This window comes from Lathamus discolor, chromosome 3 (genome assembly GCF_037157495.1).
Source record: "Lathamus discolor isolate bLatDis1 chromosome 3, bLatDis1.hap1, whole genome shotgun sequence".
NCBI classification, from domain to species: domain Eukaryota; kingdom Metazoa; phylum Chordata; class Aves; order Psittaciformes; family Psittacidae; genus Lathamus; species Lathamus discolor.
Window position 1 is genome coordinate 96,916,826 of NC_088886.1, and position 14,827 is coordinate 96,931,652.

Here is a 14,827-nt window from a genome sequence, read left to right on the forward strand (position 1 = left end):
CCTTTACCAAATTACGTGGAGGAGCAGTATTTGTATTTCTTGTCTGAAGAGCCTAGATGAAGACAAAAACTGAAGAATAAGTGTAGACAGGACTAAACATTCATTTCATGCTTTATGTTTCTGAGAGGGTTTTTCTCAAAGCTTTCTTTCACTTAGCATTACATTAAAGAAATCGCAAATAGTATAAATTGTTTCTAGTGTAGGGCACTTTTGTTAGTAAAGGATTGTAAGAGCATGGATAAGGCTGGAATCCTTGTACATAGCTTCCATGGTAGCATAAGTAATGAATTTTTTTGTTAGAATGGAGCTGGGGGACATCTTTGTCCATTTACATGAAGTCCACTATACATGTGCATGTGTATGTCTGGAAACCACTTCTGGTTTTGGGTTGGTTATTTTTCTCCTTATTTTTATTGTATTCATGGGAAAATCATGCAAACGCTATGCCTTTTATTATAGCCCTTAAGAATGAAGTCCTTTTTTGTAGCATGATACGGTATCAGTGGCTTCTCAAATTACCTGGATTGCCACATTTTTCAGTTGGTCGATGGTAAACACGCACACAAAACCCGAAACAAACAAAAGAACAAACACAAAAACTAACCACTTTCTGTTCTAAAATAACCTGGTTTTACACCTGGGAGAAGCTTTGCAGAAGCCAAGGTGAAATTAGCTGCCAGTCTGCAGAGAAAGTGTGGTCCAGAGTATACTCTCTCTTAGGTGTAGTTTTGTAGTTTTTACATGCCTGATTCTCATCTGACCTTTTAGCCTCTGTTCCCCTGGAGTCTATAAGGATGAAAGCACTGTTATGTCTCACAGGGGCTGTGTGCTACATTACTTAGATAAGATAGGCACAACTCTTCTTTTGTGGCAGTTTTTCACTGAAATTCTGTTACACGTCAAAAAATAAACACTTTCTTCTGCTCAACATAAACACCAGCATTTCTGGCAATACTGGCTTACCCTGTATCCTACATAATGGTAGAATATCCTGTGCTGTATCAAACAGTCCCTGTAAGTTTCTCTTGAGTATTGCCCTTGAAATCCTTTACTTAGGAAGATGCTGAGAGTCAGTTCTGAATTACTGCTGTTTACCTATGAGATGCCCCTTTAGAAACATAATTCCTGTACATAACTTCATACCTGTAATATCTGCAGCAGCCTCTCAGGGATTTGAAATACCTGCATCACAGTGTGTGCTGTTGTCTTGTCTGTAATTTAGCCATAACTATGACTACTCAAAGTCTCTGGTACATTAGAATGAGAGATCTCGTGACTCTCCAACTTCTTTTTCCAACTGGAACTGTTTATTTTCATGGATGTTTTATAATCAGTCTGTAAGGCAGTAGTGAAGTATAGGGTGAAGAATAGAGTTTTCTGATTGTTTGAATTAAAAAAAAAAAAAAAGAAAAAGATGGAATGCCATTAAGTACAATCCCAGTGATAAAGCTGTTGATGAAGCAACATTTATACTTGCATTAAATTACATTTGGGTCAAAAGCTTAGTATTAAAGTTCACAGTATCTTATCTCTAATCCACAAGGGTTTTGTATGAATTCGAAGAAACAAGGAATTAGTGTAACCAGATGCTTCCCAAGTTTTCTGAAAGAATTAGATACTAAATTAAAACTACCAAGATCATATTCAAGAACCTTATGTAGCTTACCAGAGGGAATATAGGATATACATCAGTTGCTGAATAACACTAGACAAAAAAAAAAAAAAACAAAACAAAAAACTTCTCCTGTCATAGGACTATTTTGAGTACCTTCAGACAGAGTTTTTTCTGCTGTTGCTTTTACTAGCAACAGAATTACCCAGAACTCTAGTCAAGGACTAGAATCACAATGTACCTGGTGCTGTAGAATCACAGCTGCTTAGTCTCAAAGTTGAAACAGGGCTCGGATATTTAAAACAAATTCTGACTCAAGAGTGTACAACAAGAATCTGAATCTAAGGATTCATATTTAAGAAGCTATGGGCACATACACTGGAGGGAATTCAGGCCTGGCCTATTTTTAGGGACAACATTTTATTTTGAAAAAGTTAATTTGAGTTGTGGGAGAAAACTGAAGAAGACAGATCAAGGAGGGCTATGAGAACGATACTATTGGTCAATTGCACTTCCAGAGAACAGAATATATGCCATACAGGGATGTGCATGCATGCAACAGAGTAGGGGCTGTATCGTGCTAATTTCTTTCTAAATTTAATTTTTCATTAACAGAATGATCAAGTGTTGCATATAGAACAGAATTTCAGCTAAATAACTATTGTCTTGTGTAGGGTGGTTGGTTGTACTGCAGACTCGTGTGCTTTATGAACAGCATGAGCACTGGATTCTCAAATAAAAATCCTTCAACCTTATCTTTCTTTTTTTAAGTATAATAATAGCTCAAACTTGAATGGAAGATTCATTGGTTTGTTTTATTTTATTTTTAGACTTTTTTATTGATTCATGTGGGTAAGTTTCACTCCTGTACTCAAGGTCCAGTGTGAGCCCTATCCACCTCCCTAATTCTGTGTAACTTCTAATTGAATCCTACTTAAAGGATTTATGGGGGACTTAAGGAAAGCCAGTAGTCTTTGGGCTGGCCCTTCTGCATAGGAGTGAAATTTCATGCTTTCTAGCTTCCAGGGAGTAACATAACTTCCTTTTGTTGCAGTTTTCCAAACTGGCATGTCTGTAATAACAGATACTACTCAAGGTGGCTGGTTTTTTTTTTTTTACTTTTAAATGAATTTAAGGTCTTCGGCAAATGCTGGTACATAAGTACGTGATTATTGTCATCATACACCTTGCTTTGCTTTGATCAAGTTTCTGCTTAATGCTTTATTGCATTAAGTGGTGGACCTTTACATGTGGATCAAATTGAGTCTTGATTGAAATGGGTACAGTTTCCATCAGTCCCAGTGGGAATTGCACCCTAGTTCAGTTTAGGCAAGCCCTAGGAGGCTTGTCATTTCTTGCATAGCTTGTCGTAAAACTTATTTTGTCAGCAAAACCACCTGAAAATAGACAGCTGTTAGTTGCAGTTTGGTACAGTGTCATGAACATTCATCAATTTTTTATTGTCTTCTCTCTAGCTCCAAATTTTGGTCTTCTGTATTAATTGCCAGCTGTCTTGCAGTTAGTGACCAAAGGGTACCAGTGTCTGTATGGGGCAGTCAAGATTGATGAAAAATATGAAGATAAAATTATTTTATCACAAAATTACTGAGTGCTGGAGGTTTTGAGAAAATTAAACAGTAGATCAAATTAAGTAGTAATTCAGTATTACAGAAGGTGCTTTATGTGTTATCATTATTGTTTTATGTTCAGGCAATTGCCATAAATACCTTTTATTCATTAGACTTGTGTTACAAAGGTGCTTATTTTTAGTGTTTGTTTTTGTGCCTTTTTTGTTTCTATTTAAACTTTACCAAGAGCTGAACTTTCAACATTGGTAAGAGCTCTTGGAAAGAATGGCAATTCTCTGTCTGAATTTATGGGTGGTTAGGATTGCTTCTTACATTGTTTGTTAAGGATCAGAAGTGATCTGGCTACAACACACCAGCAGGAACAGTGACAGTCTCTCTGAAAAGGTTGCTGCCTTTTCAGTTTTGCCATCATAGGCAGTTTTGACCAACAGTGATAGTCAATTTAAAAAAGTCTGGATGAGAGAAATGGTTAAAGTGAAAGGTCAGGTGCAGCATATACCACTTCTTTGAAAACAAGCACGTTGTGTGTATTTTATACATCAGTTTGAAGTCAGGGATCACTTCATTACTGCATGTAGCTGCGGCATACAGGAACAATCTTTGTGGAAGAATTCAAAACTCTTTAGGTGAAAGATAGGATTGTTTCAAAGCCTTTTCATCTTTCTGTTTGTGAAGTTGTGAAATAAATATAATGAGGGACTGAACAGATGGTAAATCCTAATATAAGAGAATATACCCAGTAAAGCAACCTGTATTACTCCTGATTCCGCAAGAGCAGCCTCTCTTTTTCTTCCATCTTCCTTTCTGACAAGAAATGTTAATATCCACCATCAAGAAAAAATAAGGGAAAAGTTCAGCGTCAAAAACTGTTTCTGCAGAAGTGCCATTTCTGAAAGAAAAAAAAAAAAAAACCACACCACCTCCGGATTTGTTCCAAACAGTATGCTGGTGCTCTAAGCATTGTAAAGACAAAGCTAATTGCTCCGAAGTACTGTCCCAAGGCTTGTTTGCCCATCTTGTTCTCCGAGTGAATCTAGAGGCTAGTTTTAACACGCACACTTAACTATGAGGAGTAGGTGGAAGAAAACCTTGAAAGAATATTGAAGCTAAATGCAAATTATTAGTACTCCCTCGTTAAAAACTGATAATGTGTAATCGTTAGCTGTTAATAATTCGGCCTGTAATATTTTCATGTGAAAAATCTGTATTTCATTTAGGCGACATGTTTGTGGTCAATTCATGATAGGAGAGCATGAGGGACACGACCTCTGAAAATAATAATGGGCAGTTTAACTTCTTTTCAAATATATGCTCTTCACATGCTTGGTAAAAGGTATAGGATAAAGATTGTCTTTTATTGTGTGTACAGCACTTTGCGCAGATGCAAAAATAGGGCTTCTGTGTTGGTTAGAGAGTCAGTGCTGTTGCAGTAATAAAACTATGTAGCAAGGCAATCACCATACTTTTGTCTTTTTTGTTTTTTTGTTTGTTTCTGATTAGTACTTGTGTTATTCTACATTTTTTCCTCTCTGATGTATTTACTAGATAAAACAGGTTAGGGTTTTGCTATGTGATATTTTTTAAAATCCTGATAAAGACTAGGCAAATAGGATGTAAGGGATTGTCTGCTGACTAAGGCAAAACCTGACCTTCCCAGGCTTTTCCCTGTCTATGCTCGTTTTTAAAATACAGTAACTGACACCTCCGAAAAGACAGCTGTCATTCTCATGTTTGGAACACCCAGATCCTGAAAATGTCTAATTGATTGCACTTTAGTGTTTAGCGATAACCACAATAGTATCATGCTCTTTACATGAGGGCTGCTCTCAAAAGCAGATGGTTTGTGTTGAGTGCAGGTGATTTTCCTCTTCCAGTGTGTTGGGAAGGTTCCCTCTGTCACTTGTTCTCAATGAAACTGGTTCGTTCCTGATAGTGCTAGAGTTAAAAATCAGTCAGCTATGGCAACATCCCTAGTTTTTACCCGTTTTGACTGTCAACATGGTAACTGTGTGGTGACACTGAAAGCTATAGTTTGCCCAGCTCTTTGATGCAAAACTCATTAAAATCATCAGAAGTCTTTTAACTGGATTGAGTACCTTTGGATGGGAAAGACCACAACTAAGACAGTGCCCTTCACCCACTGCAGGGCCAGGTCCGCGAGTGTGGTTTCGCAGGCACAGGGGGCTGGGGGAGCCCGGGTTCAGCCCGGGTGGGTTCAGTGTGTGTAGCTGTTTGCTGGGTACCCGTGCTATGCTGTGCTGTTGGTTGCACTCAGCCTGCCTGCCAGTAGGTGACATGGCTTCTGCCCAGGGAGGGACTTACAGTCTGGCAACGTGTTCCGTCTTCAGCGGAGTGAAAAAAATATCTGGCATAAAGGATGGCAAATGCCTTGTCTTTTCTAAAGATCTCTGTTCTCTATGGTAATTTGCCAACAGGAACACAGATGTGTATTTTGTCTAAAACCTTGTATTTTTCTTGATATCTTTTCTTTACTCGCATCTGTCATTCATTCAGTTAGATGAAAATGTGACCGTCCACAGGATTTCCCTGCAAATATATTACAAAAGGAGTAAATTCCTGATACGATTTTGTCTTTTTTATTATTATTATTATTCCTGCTATTCCCATACACCTGGGTTCTTAAGTCTCTTTAGGATCGCAGTGGGAAGAAAATGAAATAGTCATTGATATTTGCAGTGATTTCTAATGCAGTCTTTTCTAATGGTTTCCCTAAAATAAAATTGGTTAGAAATTCTTGCTAAAATATTCTGCGTTGCTTTCGCTATTGATGACAACAAAGCCTGCTCGGTAGGCAGAGCACATCGGCGACCGGTGCAGATGGGTCTCTGACATTAATTAGATACTGGCATCGCCGTTAGCAGGATTCGGAGGTTTCTTCCCGTGAAAGGGCTGTTGTAGGAATGAGGAATAGCACGCCAGCCGGGGCATCTTCCGGCATGTCCTCATCTCCTCCACGCTGGGAATGCGGGGAAGGTACCACAGTCTGTTTATGCTCTCCGTTCCCACTTACCACGTCAGGGGAGATACGATGTGATGGTTTGTTTGCCCGTGTCACTGTGTCAGCAGCAGCATTTCCAAACAACTTTGACAGGCAGAGTGTCGGAGGCGGCTCGGGAAGACGTTTCTCAGACCTACTCTGTACGTGCCACCGGGCGCAGCCGACCCTCGCCGGCGAAGGCATTTGCCCGGGCTCCCCCCGCCCTGCCCTGCGCTGCCCTGCCGACCCGCTCCGGGCGCCGCCGCATGGCGAGGGGCTGCGCGGCGGCTGCCCCCGACAGCCCACTCCCGTTCCGTCCCGTCCCGTCCCGACCCGACCCGACCCGCCCCGACCCGCCCGTGTCAGCCTCCGGAGCTGCGGGAGCCGCTGCCGCCCTGTCCCCGGCCGCTGCCCGCGGCAGCTGCTGCCCGGCGGCGCGGCTGGGCTCGGCAGGGCTCGCCCCGCTCCCCTGTCAGCCCCGGAGCCCCCAGCCCCGCACGGTTCCAGTGAGCTGAGGCGGTGCGCTACCCCCTCCCCTCCCGCCCTCCGCCGCGCCTCTTGAAGAAAGCGGTTTTTTTCTGTTGTCGGGGAACGTAAATCAGCTTCATCTAAAATCTCGGAAGTGCAAGTCCATCAAATCTTCCTCCTAGGCGCCTGCTACACCTTGCGTGAGTCAGACTGCAAAGCTCCCGGTGCCCTTCTCGCTGTGCGGGGCTGCTCGTGTTTCCCTCTGTCTCAGAGGCAAAAGCAGAAGTGGAATCTGCTCACGCTTACAGCGGTTCCTTCCCCGGTTGTTGTAGCAGTCGCTGACCTCCAGGCACTATGAATAAACAGCAAAGCTGGGAACAAAAGGAGTCTTCTGGCTGCCATTATCTCACATTAACATAGCAGACGCGCTGCGGTGTGAACAATGCGAGTCTCATTCGCCGATAATCAGCGAGTACCCAGGCATTTGGATTACCAAGGCAACAGGCAATGGTAGAATACTGGGTGGGTGTGTTTTTTATTGTAAAGGAGCAGTCGGATATGGAAACCCAGGTATATTGATAAAGCAGAGCAGAAAGAATGCCTGGTGGCAGGGGGGGACTGAGGGCTTGGGGTTGCATTCCGACACACGTGAGATAAATAAGACATGGATGAAGCAGGTCTGTGATGTGAGATGCAATAAAGATTAAACTGCATTTGTCAAGCTGAAAACGATCATAAGATAATTTCAGCATTTTGGAAAAGGTAACAGGTGGCATGTTAATAGCAGGGCTGTTACCGGTGGATTTTGTAACTGTAATCTGGGCTGTAGTGATGCGCTGCATGGTCTACTTGTGTGACAATAGAACTGGGTGTGATGCTTTAATCTTTTTTCCTTTGATCAGATGGATGCTCTAGTCCCATAATGTCAGATGATGGTAACCCCTTCTACTGCTTCTGAGGCAGGAGCGGGTCTCAGTAGAGTTTCTGTTTCTTATGCTTACCTGCATAGCTGTGATCGTTTTTTCCACATGGACAGAAATAAGTTGTGTTATCCCTGCGTGTATCTTTGCGTGCGTGCGCACACACATGTGCACGGACATATCTGAAATCTGTAGTATAGCAGGGTCGTGTGTGTATACAGGGGGCTGTGGGTGTGTACAGCTTCAGAAACTTCTGAATTGATCTAATTATTTGGCCTGATGCATTTTTCTAATTCCAGGGGCTAGATTAAGATGCAGTAACTCTTGCTGAGCAGCGTGGTACTTTGCAGGCATGGCTGTCTAACTGATGAGACTGGGTGTAGAGTGAGGCAGGCGCCAGGAAGCAGCAGCAAGCGTGCCACAGCCTGACCTGTAGCAACCCAATGTGAAATGGAAGACAGCGTCCCCACCTCATGCAGTCATAAGTCATCCGGGCCTCACAGGCCTTGTCGGGACTATGAAGACAGAGTTCAGGGCTTTCAGTTTTCAGAGGTACTTTGTATCACCTGCTGAACTGCTGGCTGGATTTTGCTGTCTCAGTCTCCATGGGAGCAAATGTATTGTGGGTATGTGTGTGGCTGCATGAATGGTTGTTGTAAAAGTGTGTGTTGATATTTAAGAGAGCAGAGGCAGGGGGTGATAGCCACCTGCTTACTGCAGGTGCCATCCAAACCACAGAGCTGATAAATGGCTTGCTGCTTTCACCTTTTGACTGCTTCACCTGCATCTGCTCATCTAGAACGGGTTCAGAATGCTTCTGTGTTTTCAAATGGTTTGCCAGAAAACAGCCTGCCTTCTTTTTACAGTGAATTACGAATTTTCTAACAGCTGTCAGTCTTCTCTTCAGTTTACATTGCTCATAGCCTGGTACAGGCGACATCCAGTACTGAAACAACACTTGCGGTAGTTCTTTCTTGATAGGGAAGGACTAGGTATGGAGCCTCTGGGTGTTTGGAGTTGGGAGAATCAAGGCTTTCCAAAGGATTAGAGAACATACTTACATAGTTGGAAAGAGTAGAGGGAAACAACAAACTTGAGAAATTGGAGGGGGGGAGGGGAAGATATGATCATTTTTGAAGCTGTATATTTTCTCTGTAAGATCTGAATGTCTGGAGTCATGCCATTAAGAAGCAGAAGGAAATAAAGTCTCGCAGAATGCTTCCAAATTGGCTTTTTTCACTTTTGCATGACATAAAAACAACCAGTGATTTGGATGGAACTTTGTCTTACGTGTTTGTTTAGTGAAATACATAATGGAGCCTCAATTTATTCCAATACAATTTAAGCTTCATCAAATGATACTACTATTTGGGGAAGGTATGCATCACATAGGCAGCATTAGTCAAAAGTAAATTACTGCTAACCATTCAGGGCCAGTATGAATATACAAACTTCCTACACTACCCTCTTTTTTTCCTCATCCTTAACATAAGCACCTTAGGATACTTGTACACAACAACATCAGCTTTTAGTTTGCTTCATGTCAGTGTGTGATGTACAGAGGTAGTTATTCTTTTGTCTTCATATTTCCTTGCTGACTGTAAGTGGCCTTCCTGCCCTTTCTACGCAGCTCTCTCCTTGCGCTGCCATATTCCTCAGAGAACACAGAATAGATTGTGTAGAGTGGTTTCCACATCTGTGGAAAACACAGCACAGAAGGTCAAGGGATAACTTTGTTAAATTTTGTCTTAGGAAATTTTTTAATAGTAGTATGTTTTAATATCTGTTAACTAGACCAAAACCTTAAAACTAAGTGTTTGAGTTGAAATGCTTTGGCCAAGCACTCTAACTGTATGAAGATGGTGCATGTATTTCAGCTGGTGAGGTTTTGTTGCCCTGGAAAAAAACACAATGAAAAATAAGAAGTGGTTTCCTTCTAAATGTCCAAGGTTTTTAAAACGAAAGCAAAAGCAGATCTGTGAAATGGTTTTGATTGCCAGTAAGCAGAAACAAATTTTGGCTTTCAGGTGTCATACTGGTTTTTTTGTTTGAGGTTTTTTTTTTTTTTTTTTCAAATTGGTAGTCAAAGCCAGGGGTATTTTCAGTGGAAATTTGACCAGAAATTAAATTTAAAAATCAATAATCAATTTGATTGGTTATTTATTTATGAATAGATTGTTGGGGATTCCTAGCCTATTGAATTGGGAAAAATTAGCTGAAGTCCTTCCTGGAGCATTAGTGTTGCAGGAAACTGCCAAGTAGTATTCCATCTGTTCTTGAGATTTTCTTTTTAAAGAAGTTGTTAGGTTTTATTTACACTGATTATGAAAATTACAAAAATGTGGTGCAATTCATGCCTGTTCCATGACACGAACATACCAGAAAGGCAGTTCAAATCCAGTATTTGCACTGCACCATGCAAAACAGTCTTTTTCTTAAATAAGAATATGCTTAAAATAAGTTTATGGTGATGCCCTAATCAAGAAGGTTTGCTAACCGAATCCATATTAGTAATTAAAGCTACGTGAGCGGTGTTCATTTGAGAAATCCAAGTAAAACAAAATCTAAACCTGACTGAAAAAAGTTAAGCTGCCTAACTTGTGAGACAGTATGGGCGTGAAACACTGGTATTGGTGCTACAGTTACCCAGGGCCTTATTTCCTGTTCTGTTTGTGGGATTTGTGATATTTTTCCACTGCAGACAGATGAGGTTTTAGGGTGAAAAGAGGGATGAGGCAGAAGCAGAAGGAGCCTTGTTTGGAAATCGCTGTTTTAGTTTGTATTAAAGTAGTGTCACCTAGAGGCACCAACAAAGAATACAGCCAAGGGGTGCTGGGCACCCTGAGCACGCACACACCCAGAGGCACTTGCAGAGGCAAATGAAGGTGCAGACACAGAGATGCTGGCAGGCAAGAACAGATTAGTAGCCCTGGGTTTGGGCTGTATTTGGACTGGTCTGATTTTTAGCTGTGTGTAACTGCAAAGGAGTGTTTGGCCTGGGTTAGATCTCTGGCACCTCACTCTTTGTCAAGAGATGCTCTCCTCTGTGTGTGTCCATGGGTGACAAAAGAAGACATGGGAGAAATGACAGCCAGCATTGCAGTGGCAGTTACCTCCTTATCTTGGTGTCAGCTGAAGACGTTATGGTAGAGTCAGTAGATACCTGTAGAAATAGTTAGTAGAGTCCATTAGGACTGTGTGGACTCTGCATGTGTCCAGCCAGGTAGGATGACTGTGCTTCAAAAGCATTAAAGACCCCTGCAAAACTGTAAAGCTGGCTTGAGGGTAAGCTACAGAAACTAGCCAGGTAGCCCCTGAAAGCCCAGTTATGGGAAACTTGATACCAGTGCTTGGAATGAAAAGGTCTTTTGAGAAAGCCAACATCTGGTGCTTTTCTGCAATAGTTGATAAATTTTCAGTGCTTAAAACAGCAATAGATGCTTTATAAAGGTAGTCTTTCAGACACCTGGCTTTCTTAATAAGCCATATGAAAAAAAAATCACTGGGAAGGTATAATTCCATTTTGTACCCTCCTCCACAGCATGTAAAGTACCAGTGCTCTAGGGATGCGTACTTTGCTAAACGATCTGTATCTCTTCTTCCTCAAGCAACAAAGACATGTAAACATGAATATCAGATACACGTACAATTGCTTTAATGACAATATAAATATATTTAAAATACATCATTTTCAAATAATGCCACAAATCTTGTCTAAATGACAGTAATTGACTAGTATTAATTTACCGTATGGAGCCCCCTTTTATTAAGCAGCTTCTACAGCCTGTGTCTGACATGAAGGCCTTAACTGTTCCAGAGAGGCTGAATATACGCCTGGTTCTGTTTTCCTAGTATTAGGGATTCACAACATCATAGTTTGAGAAGTGATTTCCTTCCATCTCTCCCTCTCTGCTCTATGGCTTCCTCTGCTGCTTGACCAATAATGCTGACCAGTAGTATGTATAGGTTCATTAACACTATTATAAATTTAGTCAATACTCTTTTAGTGGACTCCAGCTGAGCCCAAACTGACTCACTACCCTCCAGGGTGTAGTGAGAGACTTAATTACCCTTGTACCGTTCAACAGGAACAATGTCATGGGCAGCATTTTACTGTGGCTGGAGAGGCTGAAGCTTCTTTCTCTATTGGCTGCCATTTTCAAGTTTAAAGAAGGGGATTTGGGGATAATTCACAGCTCTGTGTAATAACAGCAGAAAGTGAGTGCTCTCTTGCAAATGAGAATTAGATTGGTCATGTTTCATTACAGTACTTATATGAATTTTCCTTTGGTGGGAGTATTCCTTTGGGTTGTTTTAGGACATAAATGCAAGTTGAAAGAGCAAAGTGGGGGGACAAGTAATCCTTAGTCGAGTGGCATGTGCTTCAGCATCTCCTACTGTTTAAAAACAAAGAAGCCATCACGCAATGGAGGAAGGGTGGGTATTGTATCCAGTATGGCAAAAGTCACACTCGGAAGTGCGTGTAATTGATGATGGGCCAGAGTATCATGCTAGAGGTGCTCACTGCTAGAATGTTGTGTATTTCTCATTGAAGTTAACTAAAGGGAAGTTTGCAGTGAGTCTAGTGCAGTAATTGTATAACAGTGTGTGTAAGTTAATATTCTGCAAGGTACATCTATCACTATTCCAATGTTGCCATAATTTCTGCTATTAGTGTTCTCTGTGATTTAAGGTCAAGTCCTGTGTTGGATCATGTGACAGTCATGTGATTTAATGTAAACAATTACTATTTTAAACAAGTCTGTACCTGGTCATTTTTTCTGGCTTTCATATGTGTTATACTGGGTCCTATGCTGGGGGCTTTCATTGTATGTCAACAATGTGGTTTCTTGGGGTGTTTTAACTATAATATAGTAAAAATGGAGTGACTTACTCTTCTTTGTAATTAGGTGAAGTGATTGTGTAGTCTTTGAGAACCCAGTACAGCTTTCCACTAAACAAATGCTGTGACTCCACCATTGAAAACTATGGATGAATAATATATGAAATTTCTTCTGTGTACTGTAAAGGTGAGGAACGGGTCCAAGGAACATGCTTTGGAGGTGAAGAAATAGTTATAACCTCTTAACAGCAGACTAAGGCATCGCTAGCTCGAAGTTTGAGTGTGCATATAAACTGTATGGCATATTTGCATTAGAAGAACCTTTAGCAACTTTGTGGTTTGTCATTACCCTTCTTATTTACTCCTACACCTGCAAAAGATTTGTCTTGTCCCTTAGGTTTTGTTACCTGTCCCCAGTGCATCAGTGGAGAATAGAGAGGAACGGCTGCAGAGTCCTTTCACTGCTTATGTCATGGAGAGAGCTTCTGTGTAGTCATTGAAGTATACAAACACTCATACGTGCCATAAATATCCAAACAAATCACTGAGCAGACCTCATCAAAAGCAGTCAGAAAAGGAAGTAAAGTAGGAAGCATCATTCAGAATAGGAAAAAGAGGAAGGCTTAATAGCAGTCACAAATTCTGGGTTAGTCATCATTTGTCTCCATGGTGGGTGGAGGGAACCTGCTGAAGCATTGCGTCACTTGCAAATATTAGTCACTGAAGCTATTGTCTGCACCTCTGAATGAGAGGGGCAAGATTCTCAGCCTTCTAAGAGAAAATCTAGTAAGAAAAGTGGGCTACAAGGACTTACAGATTGCAAGGTGTTAAATATGCCCTTATTCATACATTGTTTTCTATGGATGCTGTCAACATAAACATTGCATGTCAAGCATATTACAGAGACTTACTATTTTCCCTAATTATTCGTTAGAGGAAATTATTCTTTTCCCTTATTTAATCGATGCTGGTTTTGTATGTGCGTATGTGTGTGTGTGTGATTTTATTGCTTAATTCAATTTGGGTATTTTGAAATGGGTCAGTTCAGATTCACGGTTATGTTCTAATATAGTGCTATTGTGCTCACACAACATTATGGTATTTGAAATTTCCTAGTTGTTTGTGAAATGTACTCACTGTTTCATTTTACCTTATGCAGTTGCTGACACTGTTACTAGATTATTTGTTATTTGGGACATACTTTTTATCGCATGTGTGCGCACTAAGCAAAGCAATTCTTATTCCTAAATGATCTACATGAGGTGTTACAAGCAAGCTAAAGAATGAACACATGGGTAGTCCTTGATTTTGGCTCACAGCACGGGAAGAAGTGGTCCAAGCTTTGAGTACTGTCTGGGAACTTGGAAAAGTCAGCACCCTGGTCTGCCACAGCCCTTGCTTTTTTAGGGCTTTGGCAGGTTGGTTGTCTCACTTGTCTTGTATGAGTTGTTTGGCACTTTACAGTGCAGGCCTTGAAGAATGTAGATAAAGCATTCACAGAGCCTGTATGGTGGACTCTTTAGGAAGGGTAGCCCTGTACAGTGATAGCTGGTAGTCCAAGCAAAAATGCAGTTCTCAATTATAAAATACAAGTAAGTGGCATTTAAAAATGAGACAGCAATGTGTATGTGTGTGTGTGTGTATTAAATGGTATATATATCTAGATGATGAAAGATCACTTGTGTGTATGTGAACATATATGCAAATAGAAATCTAATTTACAAGTTAATAATATGAGAACAAGCAAATTTCAAGTGGAATATATTTTACAGTTCTTGGATTAATAGTTCCTTTCACTGGATTTAGCGTATATCATTAATTACACTAGACGCATGCCTATCCTGCATTCATTTCGAAGCCACCAATGCTTTCGTGTGAAAAGAACTGTAAGAAATGCTTGCTTGTATCTGTGGACAAAGCTAATGGAAAAACCCAATCTTCTCGACCATATATTTATCTGAAAGATGTGTTCTGTATCTGCAGTTGATTTTCTAGAATGCTGATTAGCTGATACTGTTTTTGGCATGCAGCTTATCCGTCGTGTGGGAGAACACTATCTGAATTTCAATTTACTTTTCCAAATGATGGTGAACTGCTATTGCTTTAACGGCTTTTCTGGCCATGTGGGGACCCAGTGCAGACAGTGGAGCTGCAGTCTGGTCTCAAAATCTAATTGAATTGATAGGAGCCAGCTGAAGCAGTGATTGTTGAAGTGCTTGAGATGGATGGCAAAAAATAAGTGATTCTGAGCAAGCTTAGTTGTTTGAAACTGTGCTGCCAGGTTTATTTCCACTTTCATTGGTAACATGGTGAAAGCCCTGTCTTAAATATACCTAAGGAGTTCATTAGTTCTGTGTGGTTTTGATATGGTCATGTTGGTATTAAAAAAAATGTTAT

General features: G+C 40.9%; 1 protein-coding gene across 11 annotated transcripts in view; it reads left to right on the forward strand.

Moving 5' to 3' along the window:
* The window catches only part of ZMIZ1 (zinc finger MIZ-type containing 1), a 346,192-nt gene that overhangs the window by 295,117 nt on the left and 36,248 nt on the right, over positions 1-14,827 (forward strand). The window lies entirely within an intron of this gene.